The sequence below is a fragment of the Entelurus aequoreus genome, linkage group LG10 (assembly GCF_033978785.1).
Source record: "Entelurus aequoreus isolate RoL-2023_Sb linkage group LG10, RoL_Eaeq_v1.1, whole genome shotgun sequence".
Classification (NCBI taxonomy): Eukaryota; Metazoa; Chordata; class Actinopteri; order Syngnathiformes; family Syngnathidae; genus Entelurus; species Entelurus aequoreus.
Genome location: NC_084740.1, coordinates 19,237,854 through 19,252,543, shown reverse-complemented (window position 1 = coordinate 19,252,543; position 14,690 = coordinate 19,237,854). Strand labels below are relative to the sequence as shown.

At 40.7% G+C, this 14,690-nt stretch overlaps 1 long non-coding RNA gene across 1 annotated transcript in view; it reads right to left on the bottom strand.

The window, feature by feature from the left end:
• Positions 1-14,690, bottom strand: part of LOC133658345 (uncharacterized) — a 66,704-nt gene that overhangs the window by 50,107 nt on the left and 1,907 nt on the right. The gene's annotated exons all lie outside the window — the stretch shown is intronic.

Here is a 14,690-nt window from a genome sequence, read left to right as displayed (position 1 = left end):
AACACATTTTTTTTTAAACAGCAGTAACAAGATTTGCTGGGCCGCTGCCCGACTTGACCCATATGCAATAGTCCGCACCTTTATCCAGGTCTACATCTGCAGCCTCTTCTTTGCTTAAACCAGGTCATGTAGTTTTAGCTTAGTCTTTACTATTGACTCACCCTCTTGCCTAATTTAGGTTGTGTTTTGTGTGGAATAACAAAATTCATCGTAGTCTCATTTTGTTAAGTGTATATGTTAAACGGTCTGTCAATGAGTCTACCAGGCTCAAGTTTGAATAGTTCTACTTCCTGTTGGCCGCGTCAATTCAAATATCCATCCATCCATCCATTTTCTACTGCTTGTCCCTTTTGGGGTCGCGGGGGGTGCTGGAGCCTATCTCAGCTGCATTCGGGCTGAAGGCGGGGTAGACCCTGGAAAAGTCGCCACCTCATCGCAGGGCCAACACAGTCTTGTAATTATAATTGTTGATGACTGAAGTATGCTGATAGCAACCCAACCTAACCCCCCCGCCCCAACCCCCTCCACATCCCACCCCCCGGATTGTAAATAATGTAAATAATTCAATGTATATACTCTGATGATTAACTTGTGTGATGACTGTGTTATGCTGATAGTATATATTTGTACCATGAATTGATTAACGTGGAGCCCGACTTAAACAAGTTGAAAAACGTATTTGGGTGTTACCATTTAGTAGTCAATTGTACGGAATATGTACTGTACTGTGCAATCTACTAATAAAAGTTTCAATCAATAAAAGTTTCAAAAAGCCTATCAATTCAAATACATAGAATTTAATTTGAAGTTTGCACATGCCTGCAATCGACCCTGCCACATTAACATAAAGCAGATTTCTTTGTTATAAAACCAATGACGTGTTAGTGAAAAACACCCTTAATAACAATTGTTACACTAGAAAATGTCAATGCAAATGAGTTTTATTTTGCTCCTGAAATGAGAACCGCTGTCCATTCCCGTCATTACCTATGGTGCAAAATCACCCTTTAAAAAACATAGGCTACACTTATTAAAAAACCTCATTTCAAGTATGCTTTGGAATCATCATCATCATTTGTTTTTATTCCTTTCATGAAAATGTGTATATACAAGCCACGTACAGTTGACACTTTAATTTGTTTTTTGTTTCTTATACATTTCCATGATTAGAAAGGAGCAGATGGAAGAATAATATTCTATTTATCTACCCCCCTTTTTAACACAAATTATTTTAGATGACTTTATCACTGTTCCCTCCACCAACACCCAAACTCCAACATACTTTTTAATTGTCGTTTAAGCATTTTCACAATGACACGTCCAATCAAAATCAAAAATCAGTTTGATATAATTGCAGTTGTCTCTTTTTGTAATTTTTTTTATAATTCAAAGATATTCTTGCAACTTTTTAAGACTTTCTTTTCCATGCTTTTACAGCAGCAACAGACAAGCACATGTGTTTCAAATTTGTTCGCACTCTTGGATGTTTAAAATCATACGGCCTTCTGTGGTTCTCATCTTCAGACGTGAACACAAATAATTTTTGTAAGTCCTTCGGAAGAACTTTATTTCTAGCTTTGAACATCTTTAATAGAGTATGCAATTCTACAATGTATTTTAGTTTGAATAATCCTGCCCTAATGAAGAGTGGATTTGTGTGGTCTCTATATCCTACTTTAAAAATAATACGAATTACTCTTTTCTGTGAAAGAAATAAAGGAATTATGTTGCTGTGATATGTATTTCCCCCATATTTCTGCACAATAATTGAAATAAGGTAGAATAATTGAGCAATATAACATTCTCATTGTGTTATACGGGAAACCAGGGCCGGCCCGTGGCATAGGCCGTATAGGCAAATGCTAAGGGCGCCGTCCATCAGGGGGCGCCACGCCAGTGCCACAAATGTTGGAGAAAAAAAAAAAAAAAAGTTGGTACTATTATTTCTAAATACAAAAAATAATCCCACTTTAATTAAAATGCAAAGTAAAGTCTATTTAATATAAATATTATTTGTTACAACATTACGCCCCCCCATCCCCCCGCACGGTGCGCCCCCTCCCTTCCCGTATCATGACTCTTACAACATCAAAAAATCAACACAAGATGTCAAAATGGCCAAAACTGTCAGGTGCCCAGGGAAGAAAAAATAGAAAAGAAGAGGAGGAGAAACGAGAAAAAGACAGAGGTAGCAGGTAGGTAACGTTAGCCTACATTAAATTATTTGTCTGTTACAGAATGTGATAGTAACCCGGCTTTTTAGCATTAAGCTAATGTTACATGATTCGGCAATTGCTAATCAATAAATAGCTAGTTCTGTTTTAACGTCGGGTTAATATTGTGGAGGGGGGCTAAATTGTTATGGAAATAATAATGTAACGTTAGGTAATTACAGTACTCCCACCTTACATTCCTCAGGGACATTTGTATTAGATCTTTTAAGCAGGTGTTTTTTGTTTACATTGTTATTGCCTTCTGGTTAGCTAATGTTTGCCCTGCAGGTAATAGTCACTTTTCCACCCCTTTATATATTAGGTATAGTTGTAAGCCTAGTTGTTAAAGTGCACATCATTAATCTTAATTAAGCAACATCACATGAGAGGGAATACTGTTTTTTAATTTGAGCACTGCTGTGATTCGGTTAAAGATAATCATAACATAACATTCTCATATAATATGTTAATTTGCTTTCTTTAGTAAAAAAAAAGGTCAAAGACAAAGCTATTCGGTTTCTTGTGAGTATATACACTTCACTGCCGATGGGGCACCTAAAATCTTGCCTAGGGCGCCAGATTGGTTAGGGCCAGGCCTGCGGGAAACTGTATGTGTATGAAACTGTACCTTGTTCAAAATAAATAAGCTGTTAGATACCTTATTTTTCACACGCAACATATGAGCTTTCCATGTCAACTTTTCATCTAAGATGACCCCAAGAAATCTGATTCTCAATTTTCACATTGATTATGGATAACTAACTTCTATCTTTCTTTTATTACTGAATACCATAAATTTAGTCTTACAGTATTATCTTAACAACAGCTAACATACATCATATAATATGAACCCAGTGACCTTGCAGCTCGTCAAAAAGTTTTGTAATATCCTGAAATATCCACGACCACCAGGTTGTTTAACGTAAACAGTGTCAGCCGTTACACAAGTTGTGCACTGAAAAAAGTCAGTGTTCAAAAACAAGGAGAAAAAAAAATACAAAAATTAGGGGTATTTTACTTGAACTAAGGAAAATTATCTGCCAATAAAACAAGAAAATCCGGCTTGTCAAGACTTTCCAAAACAAGTACAATTGCTAACCTCAATGAACCCAAAAATACCTTAAAATAAGTATATTCTCACTAATAACAAGTGCACTTTTCTTGGTAGAAAAAAAAATTAGACCTTTTTTCTCAATATGTTGAAAAATATTCTTAAATTAAGTAAATGCTAGTGCCATTATCTTGACATAATGATATGCGCCCGGCATTACATTTCTTGAAACCAGCAAACTTACACTAAAAACTAGTTTATTTTTCTTAATGGAAAGGCAACAAGCCATCTGAGCCGAGGATGTCGTTGTGGCTAGTGAAGCCCTTTGAGACACTCATGATTTAGGGCTATATAAATAAACATTGATTGATATATATATATATATATATATATATATATATATATATATATATATATATATATATATATATATATATATATATATATATATATATATATATATATATATATATGTATATGTATATATGTATGTATATATATGTATGTATATATATATATATATATATATATATATATATATATATATATATATATATATATATATACACACACACAGCCCGGCCCACAGCCAAATTTTTTTTAATTGTAATTTTCAATAATTTACCTGAATGTGCATGAACTATTTATGTTCAAAATAGTTTGAAATGTCACATGTTAAATGTTTAAATATTAACTGTCCGTTTAATGTACTGTGCCGACTGTACTACTATATGAGTACATATTTTCTCTTGTTTCATTGAAAATAAAACCGCAAAGTCCATTTGGCTGTCATCTGTTTTAATTATGAGACACAATTGTGTCAAAGTCTTTTTTTTTTTTGTTCATGCTTGAAATTACAAATTATTACTTTGAAAAAGTAGTTTTATACTTGTGAGTGTTGATGACACAGCTGTGCAACAGTAGATATTCTAGTTTCAAGCATGTTTTACTCAATATAGGTCATAAAATCTCAGCAACAAGCTGTAATATCTTACTGAGATCATTTAGGACCAAAACACTTAAAAGAAGTAAAACACTCAAACATAAAATCTGCTTAGTGAGAAGAATTATCTTATCAGACAGAAAATAAGCAAATATCACCCTTATTTGAGATTTTGCAGTGTGTGCTCTCACACTGACAATGCTGCAAGGGGATATTTGAATGAAAGAGTGCCTTATGAGTTAAGTAAAGAGTAGCTTTCTTGCAAACAATCTTCATGCCTGGATCTCAACCGCAGTTTAAGTTGAGCTTATGAAAAATGCTGAGTGAACACAGTGGAGACGGGGGGAAAGGGGACAATTCTGGTAGGCTGGTGAGAGAGGGCTGATCATATTTCCTATGCAGAGGTGGGGTGAAAGAAGGAAGCCTTGTGGGGTTATGTAATATTGTTAGAGCCAGAAGGGGTGTAAACAAAACCACTCTGAAGTGGGACAGGCCTAACCGTTGCCTGGTAACAAATATTTTGGGCAGGAAGAGAACACAAACATGGCCAGCCTTCCAATGGGAAGCAGGGGCTGGACTAGTGGACCCGAACGCAGGCTAGTAACTTCCCGAAAGTATGCTAAGAGACCGGGGCAAGCAAAACAAAGCACGTCTGGGGGAAATTAGACAACACTGGGTCTGTTGGAATCTGGCTTGACTGGAGTCTAGACTACCAGTAGTTGTAAACAACAACACAAACAAACATGAGAGGATACAGCCATTAAAACCATCACTAATGCAGTGCAGGACCATATATCCCTGAGCTAGGCTAGCCCCCTTCCATTCTGGAAGCTATGCTAGCCCTCTTCTGTCCTGGAAGCTATACTAGCCCCATTCTGTCCTGGATGCTATGCTAGCATCCTTCTGTCCTGGAAGCTATGCTAGCACCATTCTTTCCTGGAAGCTATGCTAGCCCCCTTCTGTTCTGTAAACTATGTTAGCCCCCTTCTGTCCTGGAAGCTATGCTAGCACCATTCCTTCCTGGAAGCTATGCTAGCCCCCTTCTGATCTGTAAACTATGCTAGCACCATTCTGTCCTGGAAGCTATACTAGCCCCCTTCTGCCCTGGAAGCTATGCTAGCCCCCTTCTGTTCTGGAAGCTACGCTATCCCCCTTCTGTCCTGGAAGCTATACTAGCCCCATTCTGTACTGGAAGCTATTCTAGCCTCCTTCTGTCCTAGAAGCTATGGTAGCCTCCTTCTGTCCTGGAAGCTATGCTAGTCTCCTTCTGTTCTGGAAGCTATGCTATCCCCCTTCTGTCCTGGAAGCTATGCTAGCCTCCTTCTGTCCTGGAAGCTATGCTAGCCCCCTTCTGTTCTGTAAACTATGCTAGCACCATTATGTACTGTAAGCTAGGCTAGCCCCTACTGTCCTGGAAGCTATACTAGCCCCATTCTGTCCTGGAAGCTATGCTAGTCTCCTTCTGTCCTGGAAACTATGCTAGCCTCCTTCTGTCCTGGAAGCTATACTAGCCCCATTCTGTCCTGGAAGCTATACTAGCCCCATTCTGTTCTGGAAGCTATTCCAGTCTCCTTCTTTCATGGAAGCTATGCTAGCCCCCTTCTGTCCTGGAAGCTATACTAGTCCCATTCTGTCCTGGAAGCTATGCTAGTCTCCTTCTGTCCTGGAAGCTATGCTAGCCTCCTTCTGTACTGGAAGCTATGCTATCCCCCTTCTGTCCTGGAAGCTATGCTAGCACCATTCTTTCCTGGAAGCTATGCTGACCCCCTTCTGTTCTGGAAACTATGCTAGCCCCCTTCTGTCCTGGAAGCTATGCTAGCACCATTCTTTTCTGGAAGCTATACTAGTCCCATTCTGTCCTGGAAGCTATGCTAGTCTCCTTCTGTCCTGGAAGCTGTGCTAGCCTCCTTCTGTTCTGGAAGCTATGCTATCCCCCTTCTGTCCTGGAAGCTATGCTAGCAGGACAGAAGCTATGGTAGCCTCCTTCTGTCCTGGAAGCTATGCTAGTCTCCTTCTGTTCTGGAAGCTATGCTATCCCCTTTCTGTCCTGGAAGCTATGCTAGCCCCCTTCTGTCCTGGAAGCTATACTAGCCCCATTCTGTTCTGTAAACTATGCTAGCACCATTCTGTACTGTAAGCTAGGCTAGCCCCTACTGTCCTGGAAGCTATACTATCCCCATTCTGTTCTGGAAGCTATGCTAGTCTCCTTCTGTCCTGGAAGCTATGCTAGCCTCCTTCTGTCCTGGAAGCTATACTTGCCCCATTCTGTCCTGGAAGCTATACTAGCCCCATTCTGTTCTGGAAGCTATGCTAGTCTCCTTCTTTCCTGGAAGCTATGCTAGCCCCCTTCTGTCCTGGAAGCTATACTAGTCCCATTCTGTCCTGGAAGCTATGCTAGTCTCCTTCTGTCCTGGAAGCTATGCTAGCCTCCTTCTATACTGGAAGCTATGCTATCCCCCTTCTGTCCTGGAAGCTATGCTAGCACCATTCTTTCCTGGAAGCTATGCTGCCCCCCTTCTGTCCTGGAAACTATGCTAGCCCCCTTCTGTCCTGGAAGCTATGCTAGCACCATTCTTTCCTGGAAGCTATACTAGTCCCATTCTGTCCTGGAAGCTATGCTAGTCTCCTTCTGTCCTGGAAGCTATACTAGCCCCCTTCTCTCCTGGAAGCTATGCTAGCCCTCTTCTGTCCTGGAAGCTATACTAGCCCCCTTCTGTCCTGGAAGCTATGCTAGCCCTCCTCTGTCCTGGAAGCTATACTAGCCCCATTCTGTCCTGGAAGCTATGCTAGCCCCCTTCTGTCCTGGAAGCTATGCTAGCCCCCTTCTGTCCTGGAAGCTACGCTATCCCCCTTCTGTCCTGGAAGCTATACTAGCCCCATTCTGTACTGGAAGCTGTTCTAGCCCCCTTCTGTCCTGGAAGCTATGGTAGCCTCCTTCTGTCCTGGAAGCTATTCTAGTCTCCTTCTGTCCTGGAAGCTATGCTATCCCCCTTCTGTCCTGGAAGCTATGCTAGCCTCCTTCTGTCCTGGAAGCTATGCTAGTCCCCTTCTGTACTGTAAACTATGCTAGCACCATTCTGTACTGTAAGCTAGGCAAGCCCCTACTGTCCTGGAAGCTATACTAGCCCAATTCTGTCCTGGAAGCTATGCTGCCCCCCTTCTGTTCTGGAAACTATGCTAGCCTCCTTCTGTCCTGGAAGCTATACTAGCCCCATTCTGTCCTGGAAGCTATACTAGCCCCATTCTGTTCTGGAAGCTATGCTAGTCTCCTTCTTTCCTGGAAGCTATGCTAGCCCCCTTCTGTCCTGGAAGCTATGCTAGCCCCCTTCTGTTCTGGAAGCTATGCTAGTCTCCTTCTGTCCTGGAAGCTATGCTAGCCTCCCTTTGTCCTGGAAGCTATGCTATCCCCCTTCTGTCCTGGAAGCTATGCTAGCCTCCTTCTGTCCTGGAAGCTATGCTATCCCCCTTCTGTTCTGGAAGCTATGCTAGCCCGCCTCTGTTATGGAAGGTATGCTAGCCCCCTTCTGGACTGGAAGGTATGCTAGCCCCCTTCTGGACTGGAAGCTAGGCTAGCCCCCTTCTGTCCTGGAAGCTATACTATCCCCCTTCTGTTCTGGAAGCTATGCTAGCCCGCCTCTGTTATGGAAGGTATGCTAGCCCCCTTCTGGACTGGAATGTATGCTAGCCCCCTCTGGACTGGAAGCTAGGCTAGCCCCCTTCTGTCCCGGAAGCTATGCTAGCCCGCCTCTGTTATGGAAGGTATATGCTAGCCCCCTTCTGTCCTGGAAGCTATGCTAGCCCGCCTCTGTTATGGAAGGTATATGCTAGCCCCCTTCTGTACTGGAAGCTAGGCTAGCAAACCGTGTGCGTACACACACACACGCACAAACACACACGCACGCACGCACACGCACACGCACACACACACACGCACACACTCAAAGACATACCGCATGGAAACCAGTCAAGTTAGTAATAAGCTCGACAATCATTATTTTTGTCCACATCGGTGCGAAGGGGGGGAGGGGGGGGGGGTTGAACGGGCTCTGCTAAAATAACAATAATAATAATAACAGTGTGCTCGCCTCGTTGACCGAACACGGAAGTCGCGTCGTTGCCAGCTCGTCGCCATGACAACCGTTTACTGGGCGGCACAACATTGCTGCAGCAGCGGCGTATCCATGGAGACTGTACGCTGTTACACACACATTTCAAGTATATTTGGCATATATTGATTAGTAAACAGTTGCTGTGGTTTTATAAACCGCCATTTTACACTCGTCTTAATTCTGTTTTTGACGCGATAGTCCGCCTTCATGTCCAGTGGGTCACTCAGTCAGTCATGAAAGTGATTCAATCAGGAGTCATTCCGGTGCCAACAGGGCTCATATCACATCCTCCGTAGATGGCTGACGTTGTCGTGGCTCTGACTACCCTCTTGTTCACACACGCCCTCGGCGGTGACTTTCTTTGACATCACAACCCTCTAAAAGAACAACTAAATTATTGGGACGCCACCTCCACCTCACCCAAACCACCTGCCGCACTCCTCCGGCTGAGTCCACATGTGGGCCACCACCATGACTCACGTTTGTGTATCTGAGTGTGTGTGTGTGTGTGTGTGTGACACTACTTCTAACAGCACACACACTCATATGTTTATTGTGTGAATGCGGTTTTCTACACCAAACGTCATCTAATTATCATTCAACTTCTTCTTCTTCTCCAGATTTTGGCGCGCTCTACCTTCCACATTTTTCACCCGATTCAAACCGTTCCACCTTCAAACTGTTCAGCGTATTCGGGAATCGCGGGCTTTCCCTCTGCAAATTCCAAAAATTCCCAGATTTCCCAGAATTCCAGGTTTTCCCATAAAGTTGGTATGGTATGGTATGGTATCCATCCATCCATCCATCTTCTTCCGCTTATCCGAGGTCGGGTCGCGGGGGCAGCAGCCTAAGCAGGGAAGGCCAGACTTCCCTCTCCCCAGCCACTTCTTCCCGGGGGATCCCGAGGCGTTCCCAGGCCAGCCGGGAGACATAGTCTTCCCAACGTGTCCTGGGTCTTCCCCGTGGCCTCCTACCGGTCGGACGTGCCCTAAACACCTCCCTAGGGAGGTGTTCGGGTGGCATCCTGACCAGATGCCCGAACCACCTCATCTGGCTCCTCTCCATGTGGAAGAGCAGCAGCTTTACTTTGAGTTCCTCCCGGATGACAGAGCTTCTCACCCTATCTGTAAGGGAGAGCCCCGCAAACCGTTGTTCAGGTTTTCCCATTCAAAATGAATTGGCTATTTTTCAAACTTGCACCATTTCCACATTTTTCACCCGATGCAAACCATTTCACATTCAACACATTCCATCATCCTGGAAATTCAAACTACCCTTTTTCCAAGTTCAAAAAAATTCCAGGATTTTCCAGAATTCCTGGTTTTCCAATGCCCTATTTCCACCCTTTTTTCTGGCGACTATTCCTTACACATTTTTCAACCCACTTCAACCGTTCCATTGTCAAAACATTCCTCTTAATTAGGACAAAAAACTTTTTGAAGGTCAAAAATTCCCGGTTGTCCCGAAATTCCATAATACCATTTCTCAATTAAACATGTTACTACTTCAACATTTCTCCACCGATTTGAAAAACTCTCACACCAACCATTTCAACTCATTCAGAACATTCAAGTTTTTTTCACCTTTTTCCAAAAAATTCCCAAATTTTTTGGAAATTCCCATTGAAATCAGTGGGACATTCAAAGTTCCACAATTCTCACATTTTTCATCTGATTCAAACTGTTCCACCTTCAAACTGTTCAGCTTATTCGGGAATCGCGGGCGTTCCCTCTGCAAATTCCAAAAATTCCCAGATTTCCCAGAATTCCAGGTTTTCTCATTCAAAATGAATTGGCTATTTTTCCAAACTTCCACCATTTCCACATTTTTCAACCGATGCAAACCATTCTACCTTCAACACATTCCATCATCCTGGAAATTCAAACTACTCTTTTTCCAAGTTCAAAAAAATTCCAGGATTTTCCAGAATTCCTGGTTTTCCAAAGCCCTATTCCCACTCTTTTTTCTGGCGACTATTCCTTACACATTGTTCAACCCACTTCAACCGTACCACCGTCAAAACATTCCTCTTAATCAGGACAAAAAACAAAGTTGTTTTTTGAACTGCAAAAATTCCCGGTTTTCCCGAAATTCCAGGAATTTAATAATACCATTTTTTTATTCAACATGTTACTACTTCAACATTTCTCGACCGATTTGAAAAATTCCAACACCAACCATTTCAACTCGTTCAAAACATTCAAGTTTTTTACCATTTTCCAAAAAATTCCCACTTTTCTCGAAATTCCCATTGAAATCAGTGGGACATTCAAAGTTCCACAATTCTTACATTTTTCATCTGATTCAAACTGTTCCAACTTCAAAATATTCAGCCTGTTTGGGAATTGTGTGCTCTACTTCAATAATTAAAAAAACAATTTCAGGATCTCAATTCAACCTCAGCATTCACACGTAAGTTTTTCAGGAATTGCCTCATATAGTTAATTAGTGTTATTTAGTGTCCTTCTCTTGTGCCTGGTAGTTCTACAGCTAATTTACATGTCCGTTCAAAAGTTTGGGGTCACCCAAACAATTTTGTGGAATAGCCTTCATTTCTAAGAACGAGAATAGACTGTCGAGTTTCAGATGAAAGTTCTCTTTTTCTGGCCATTTTGAGCGTTTAATTGACCCCACAAATGTGATGCTCCAGAAACTCAATCTGCTCAAAGGAAGGTCAGTCTTGTAGCTTCTGTAACGAGCTAAACTGTTTTCAGATGTGTGAACATGATTGCACAAGGGTTTTCTAATCATCAATTAGCCTTCTGAGCCAATGAGCAAACACATTGTACCATTAAAACACTGGAGTGATAGTTTCTGGAAATGGGCCTCTATACACCTATGTAGATATTGCACCAAAAAACAGACATTTGCAGCTAGAATAGTCATTTGCCACATTAGCAATGTATAGAGTGTATTTCTTTAAAGTTAAGACTAGTTTAAAGTTATCTTCATTGAAAAGTACAGTGCGTTTCCTTCAAAAATAAGGACATTTCAATGTTACCCCAAACTTTTGAACGATAGTGTATATTCATCCAATAATAGAAAGTACATTTCACTCATGGTCACTTCAATCCAGGCTAGTATACAAGGTGAGAGGAAACACACAGTTACATGGATGAAAAGGATTTCCCTTTGTGAAAGTTGTAAAGATGCCCGTGGGTGTGTTCTGAGAATCTTTGCAGAAGGATTTAAGTGGCACTCCACTCATATAGTATACAGGAAGCTGTTTAATCACACCTATATACTAAAACTAACATCTTACACGGAATAAAAGTATTCCAGACATGGTAATCCTTCTGAAGTAAAAGTGTTCACTATTACATTAACTAAGACGTTCTTGTATTTAAGCTTGAATATGTATATACTCCTTACATTGTCAAGCAGTACATAGAATTGTAAGTAAGTAAATTTTATTTAGAAAGCGCTTTTCAGAGATAAAATCACAAAGCACTGTACAAAACATAGGTGAAGTAAAACAACAATTCAACTAAAACAACAGTGGCAACATCATAAAAAGGATACAAAGTGGATTAAAATTGATAGTTAAAAGGTGCATTAATTAAAAGCTTTACTAAAAAGAGAAGTTTTCAAATCTTTCTTCAAAGTGTCAACACAGTCAAGATCACGGAGGGACTGGTGCAAGTTGTTCCAGAGTCTGTTGAGCTACAGCCAGGAATGCCAGGTCTCCACAGGTTTTAAAACAAGTTTTGGGATCTTTAGAAGACCCTGGCCTGAAGACCCTGAAGAGTAGGGGTGATGTACTGAGGGGCCCCACCATGCAATGCACGGAATGTCAGGACTAAAATCTTAAACTCAATGCGGAATTTTTTTTTTTGCAAATGTTTTTATTGAATTTTACAGTTAAAATCACATTTAACAGTCATACTTTGCTCACGCAAAGCCTTCATACAATCACACATCCACTCATACACTCACATGCACACTTGAGGAGAGAGGTGCACTTAAACTTTAACAACTCAAGGTTTACAGTATAAACATTATTAGAAAAATTACCCAGATATTGTATATATATATCCATCCATCCCGCTGCGGCTCAGGATCAGCAGGCTATCGAGACCACAGCAAGATGGATGAACATTCCTCGGCATCAAGGATCCTCAGGAAGTGATCCCAAGATCACCTCTCGAGGACCTCTCCACCGTTCACACTTAAAAAAGAAAAGGAAAGTCACAGAAGTTGATCAGATGCAAAACAATACAAAATAAAAAGTCACAAAAAAAATAAAAAAGAAATAAGCAAGTAAACCGTGGCAAAGCCATATCAGAACAACAACAACAACAAAAAAAAATTATAATAATAATAATGTAGGATCAATACAGAAAATAATAAAGATAATAAAAAAGGAATACAACTAGAAAAAAGATGGCAGTTTTTTTTCTTTTTTCCTTAAATGTCTAAATTATGATTCAATATATGTCAGTAAAGGTTTCCAGGTTAGTTCCCATTTATTCATACTTGCAGAGTTTATAAATCTTATTTTTTCAAGAGTCATTACATTCACAAGTTCATTTAGCCAGTTCCTGAAGTTGGGTGCAGATGGGCTTTTCCAGTCTTTGAGAATGAGTCTTTTGGCCAAGACCGTCCCGAGCAGCAACACAGCTGTAATATATTTTGGAAGTTTTTGTGTTTCTGAAGACCACCCAAACAAGATTATATCCCTGTCAGGGACAAGTTTTCTCTGATATACCCCCGAGTAAACAAAGAAAATGCTGGACCAAAATGATTGAATAATTCCCAAAACGAATGAGACAGTGATCCTTCAGCAGATTTACATTTATCACAAAGTGGAAATGTATCAGGATAAAATCAATGCGGAATTTAACTGGAAGCCAATGAAGACTGGATCAAATGGGGGTGATATGGATTGTTCTGGGTGCATCGGTCAAGAGTCTGGCAGCCACATTTTGTACCGTCTGAAGTCTCTTTAGCGTTGACTTGTTGAAAAGAGTGATTGTGATTATACAACTGCACTTAAAGATATCGGTAAATCCTTATACTGTGTCTTATCGTTAATAAAAATGTCTCTTAAAGTCCATAACTTGTTAATAAGTGTTCACTAAGATTCTATATATTTACTTTAACTACTTAGACTTTCTTCATTGCTTAACAGCACAAATAGTTGAATAGTATTCTGATAACGATACCCAAGTGTTGCTAAAACGACACATCTATTGCTCCCATCCAGTAAAAAGTGTATGAAGAGGTCTCCTCATTGCTGGAACAGATTTAATGTACAATATTTAAATTTTTCTAATGTTATTTTTAAAATGTGCATTTACTTTTACTTCAGTATGTTGTCTTCAGCACATTGAACCTCACTACATTTGAAATCGTAGACGAGTAGAACAACTACGAAGAAAAAAATGCACTGAGCAGTAATTTTGTTGGAAAGTGATTTTCTTTTAGCATTTACATCGAGAGGAGCCAGATGAGGTGGTTCGGGCATCTGGTCAGGATGCCACCCGAACGCCTCCCTAGGGAGGTGTTTAGGGCACGTCCGACCAGTAGGAGGCCACGGGGAAGACCCAGGACACATTGGGAAGACTATGTCTCCCGGCTGGCCTGGGAACGCCTGGGAACGCCTCGGGATCCCCCGGGAAGAGCTGGACGAAGTGGCTGGGGAGAGGGAAGTCTAGGCTTCCCTGCTTAGGCTGCTGCCCCCGCGACCCGACTTTAGATAAGCGGTAGAAGATGGATGGATTTTAATCTGTGAAGTTGTTGAACCGAGTCAAAAAGTAACTTTTACTTTGAGTACATTTTGAATCAGTTACTTTTTTGCTTGGGATCTGTGCCTTACTAAAATGCATTCCAAATACAGTATCTGTACATCTGGGGTGTCCAAAGTGCGGCCCGGGGGCCATTTGCGGCCCCCAGCTAATTGTTTACCGGGCCGCCACTCATTCTGGAAATGCTATTGCAAAAATAAAAATGAATGAGGTGAAATCTAACGAGAAAAAGTTGCAATGTTGACACAAAGCTGCCATGCAGGCTGTTTTTTTTCTTTTGTCTTTATTTTTATTTTTTTGCCATTGCTCCAAAAAAAAAAATAATGCCAAAAAATCCATGTTATGAATTATTTTCAAGACTCCAATTACTTCAAATATTTCACTTTAAAATGTTTTATGTGGTAAATATTGCATATATTGTGTAGTTGCCATATAAAAACATCAACGTTTTATTTGACAAAAGAGCATAACACAAACAAAATAATAGTTCAAACGTAAAATCGACAGATATATCTGAAGTTGATCTCCTAACTTAAGTGTTGAAAGTAAATGAAAAACCTAATAAAAACGTATCACTTTATGAGTGGGGCACCTTTTGCATCCCAAATATTTTTAGTGGTATTTTAT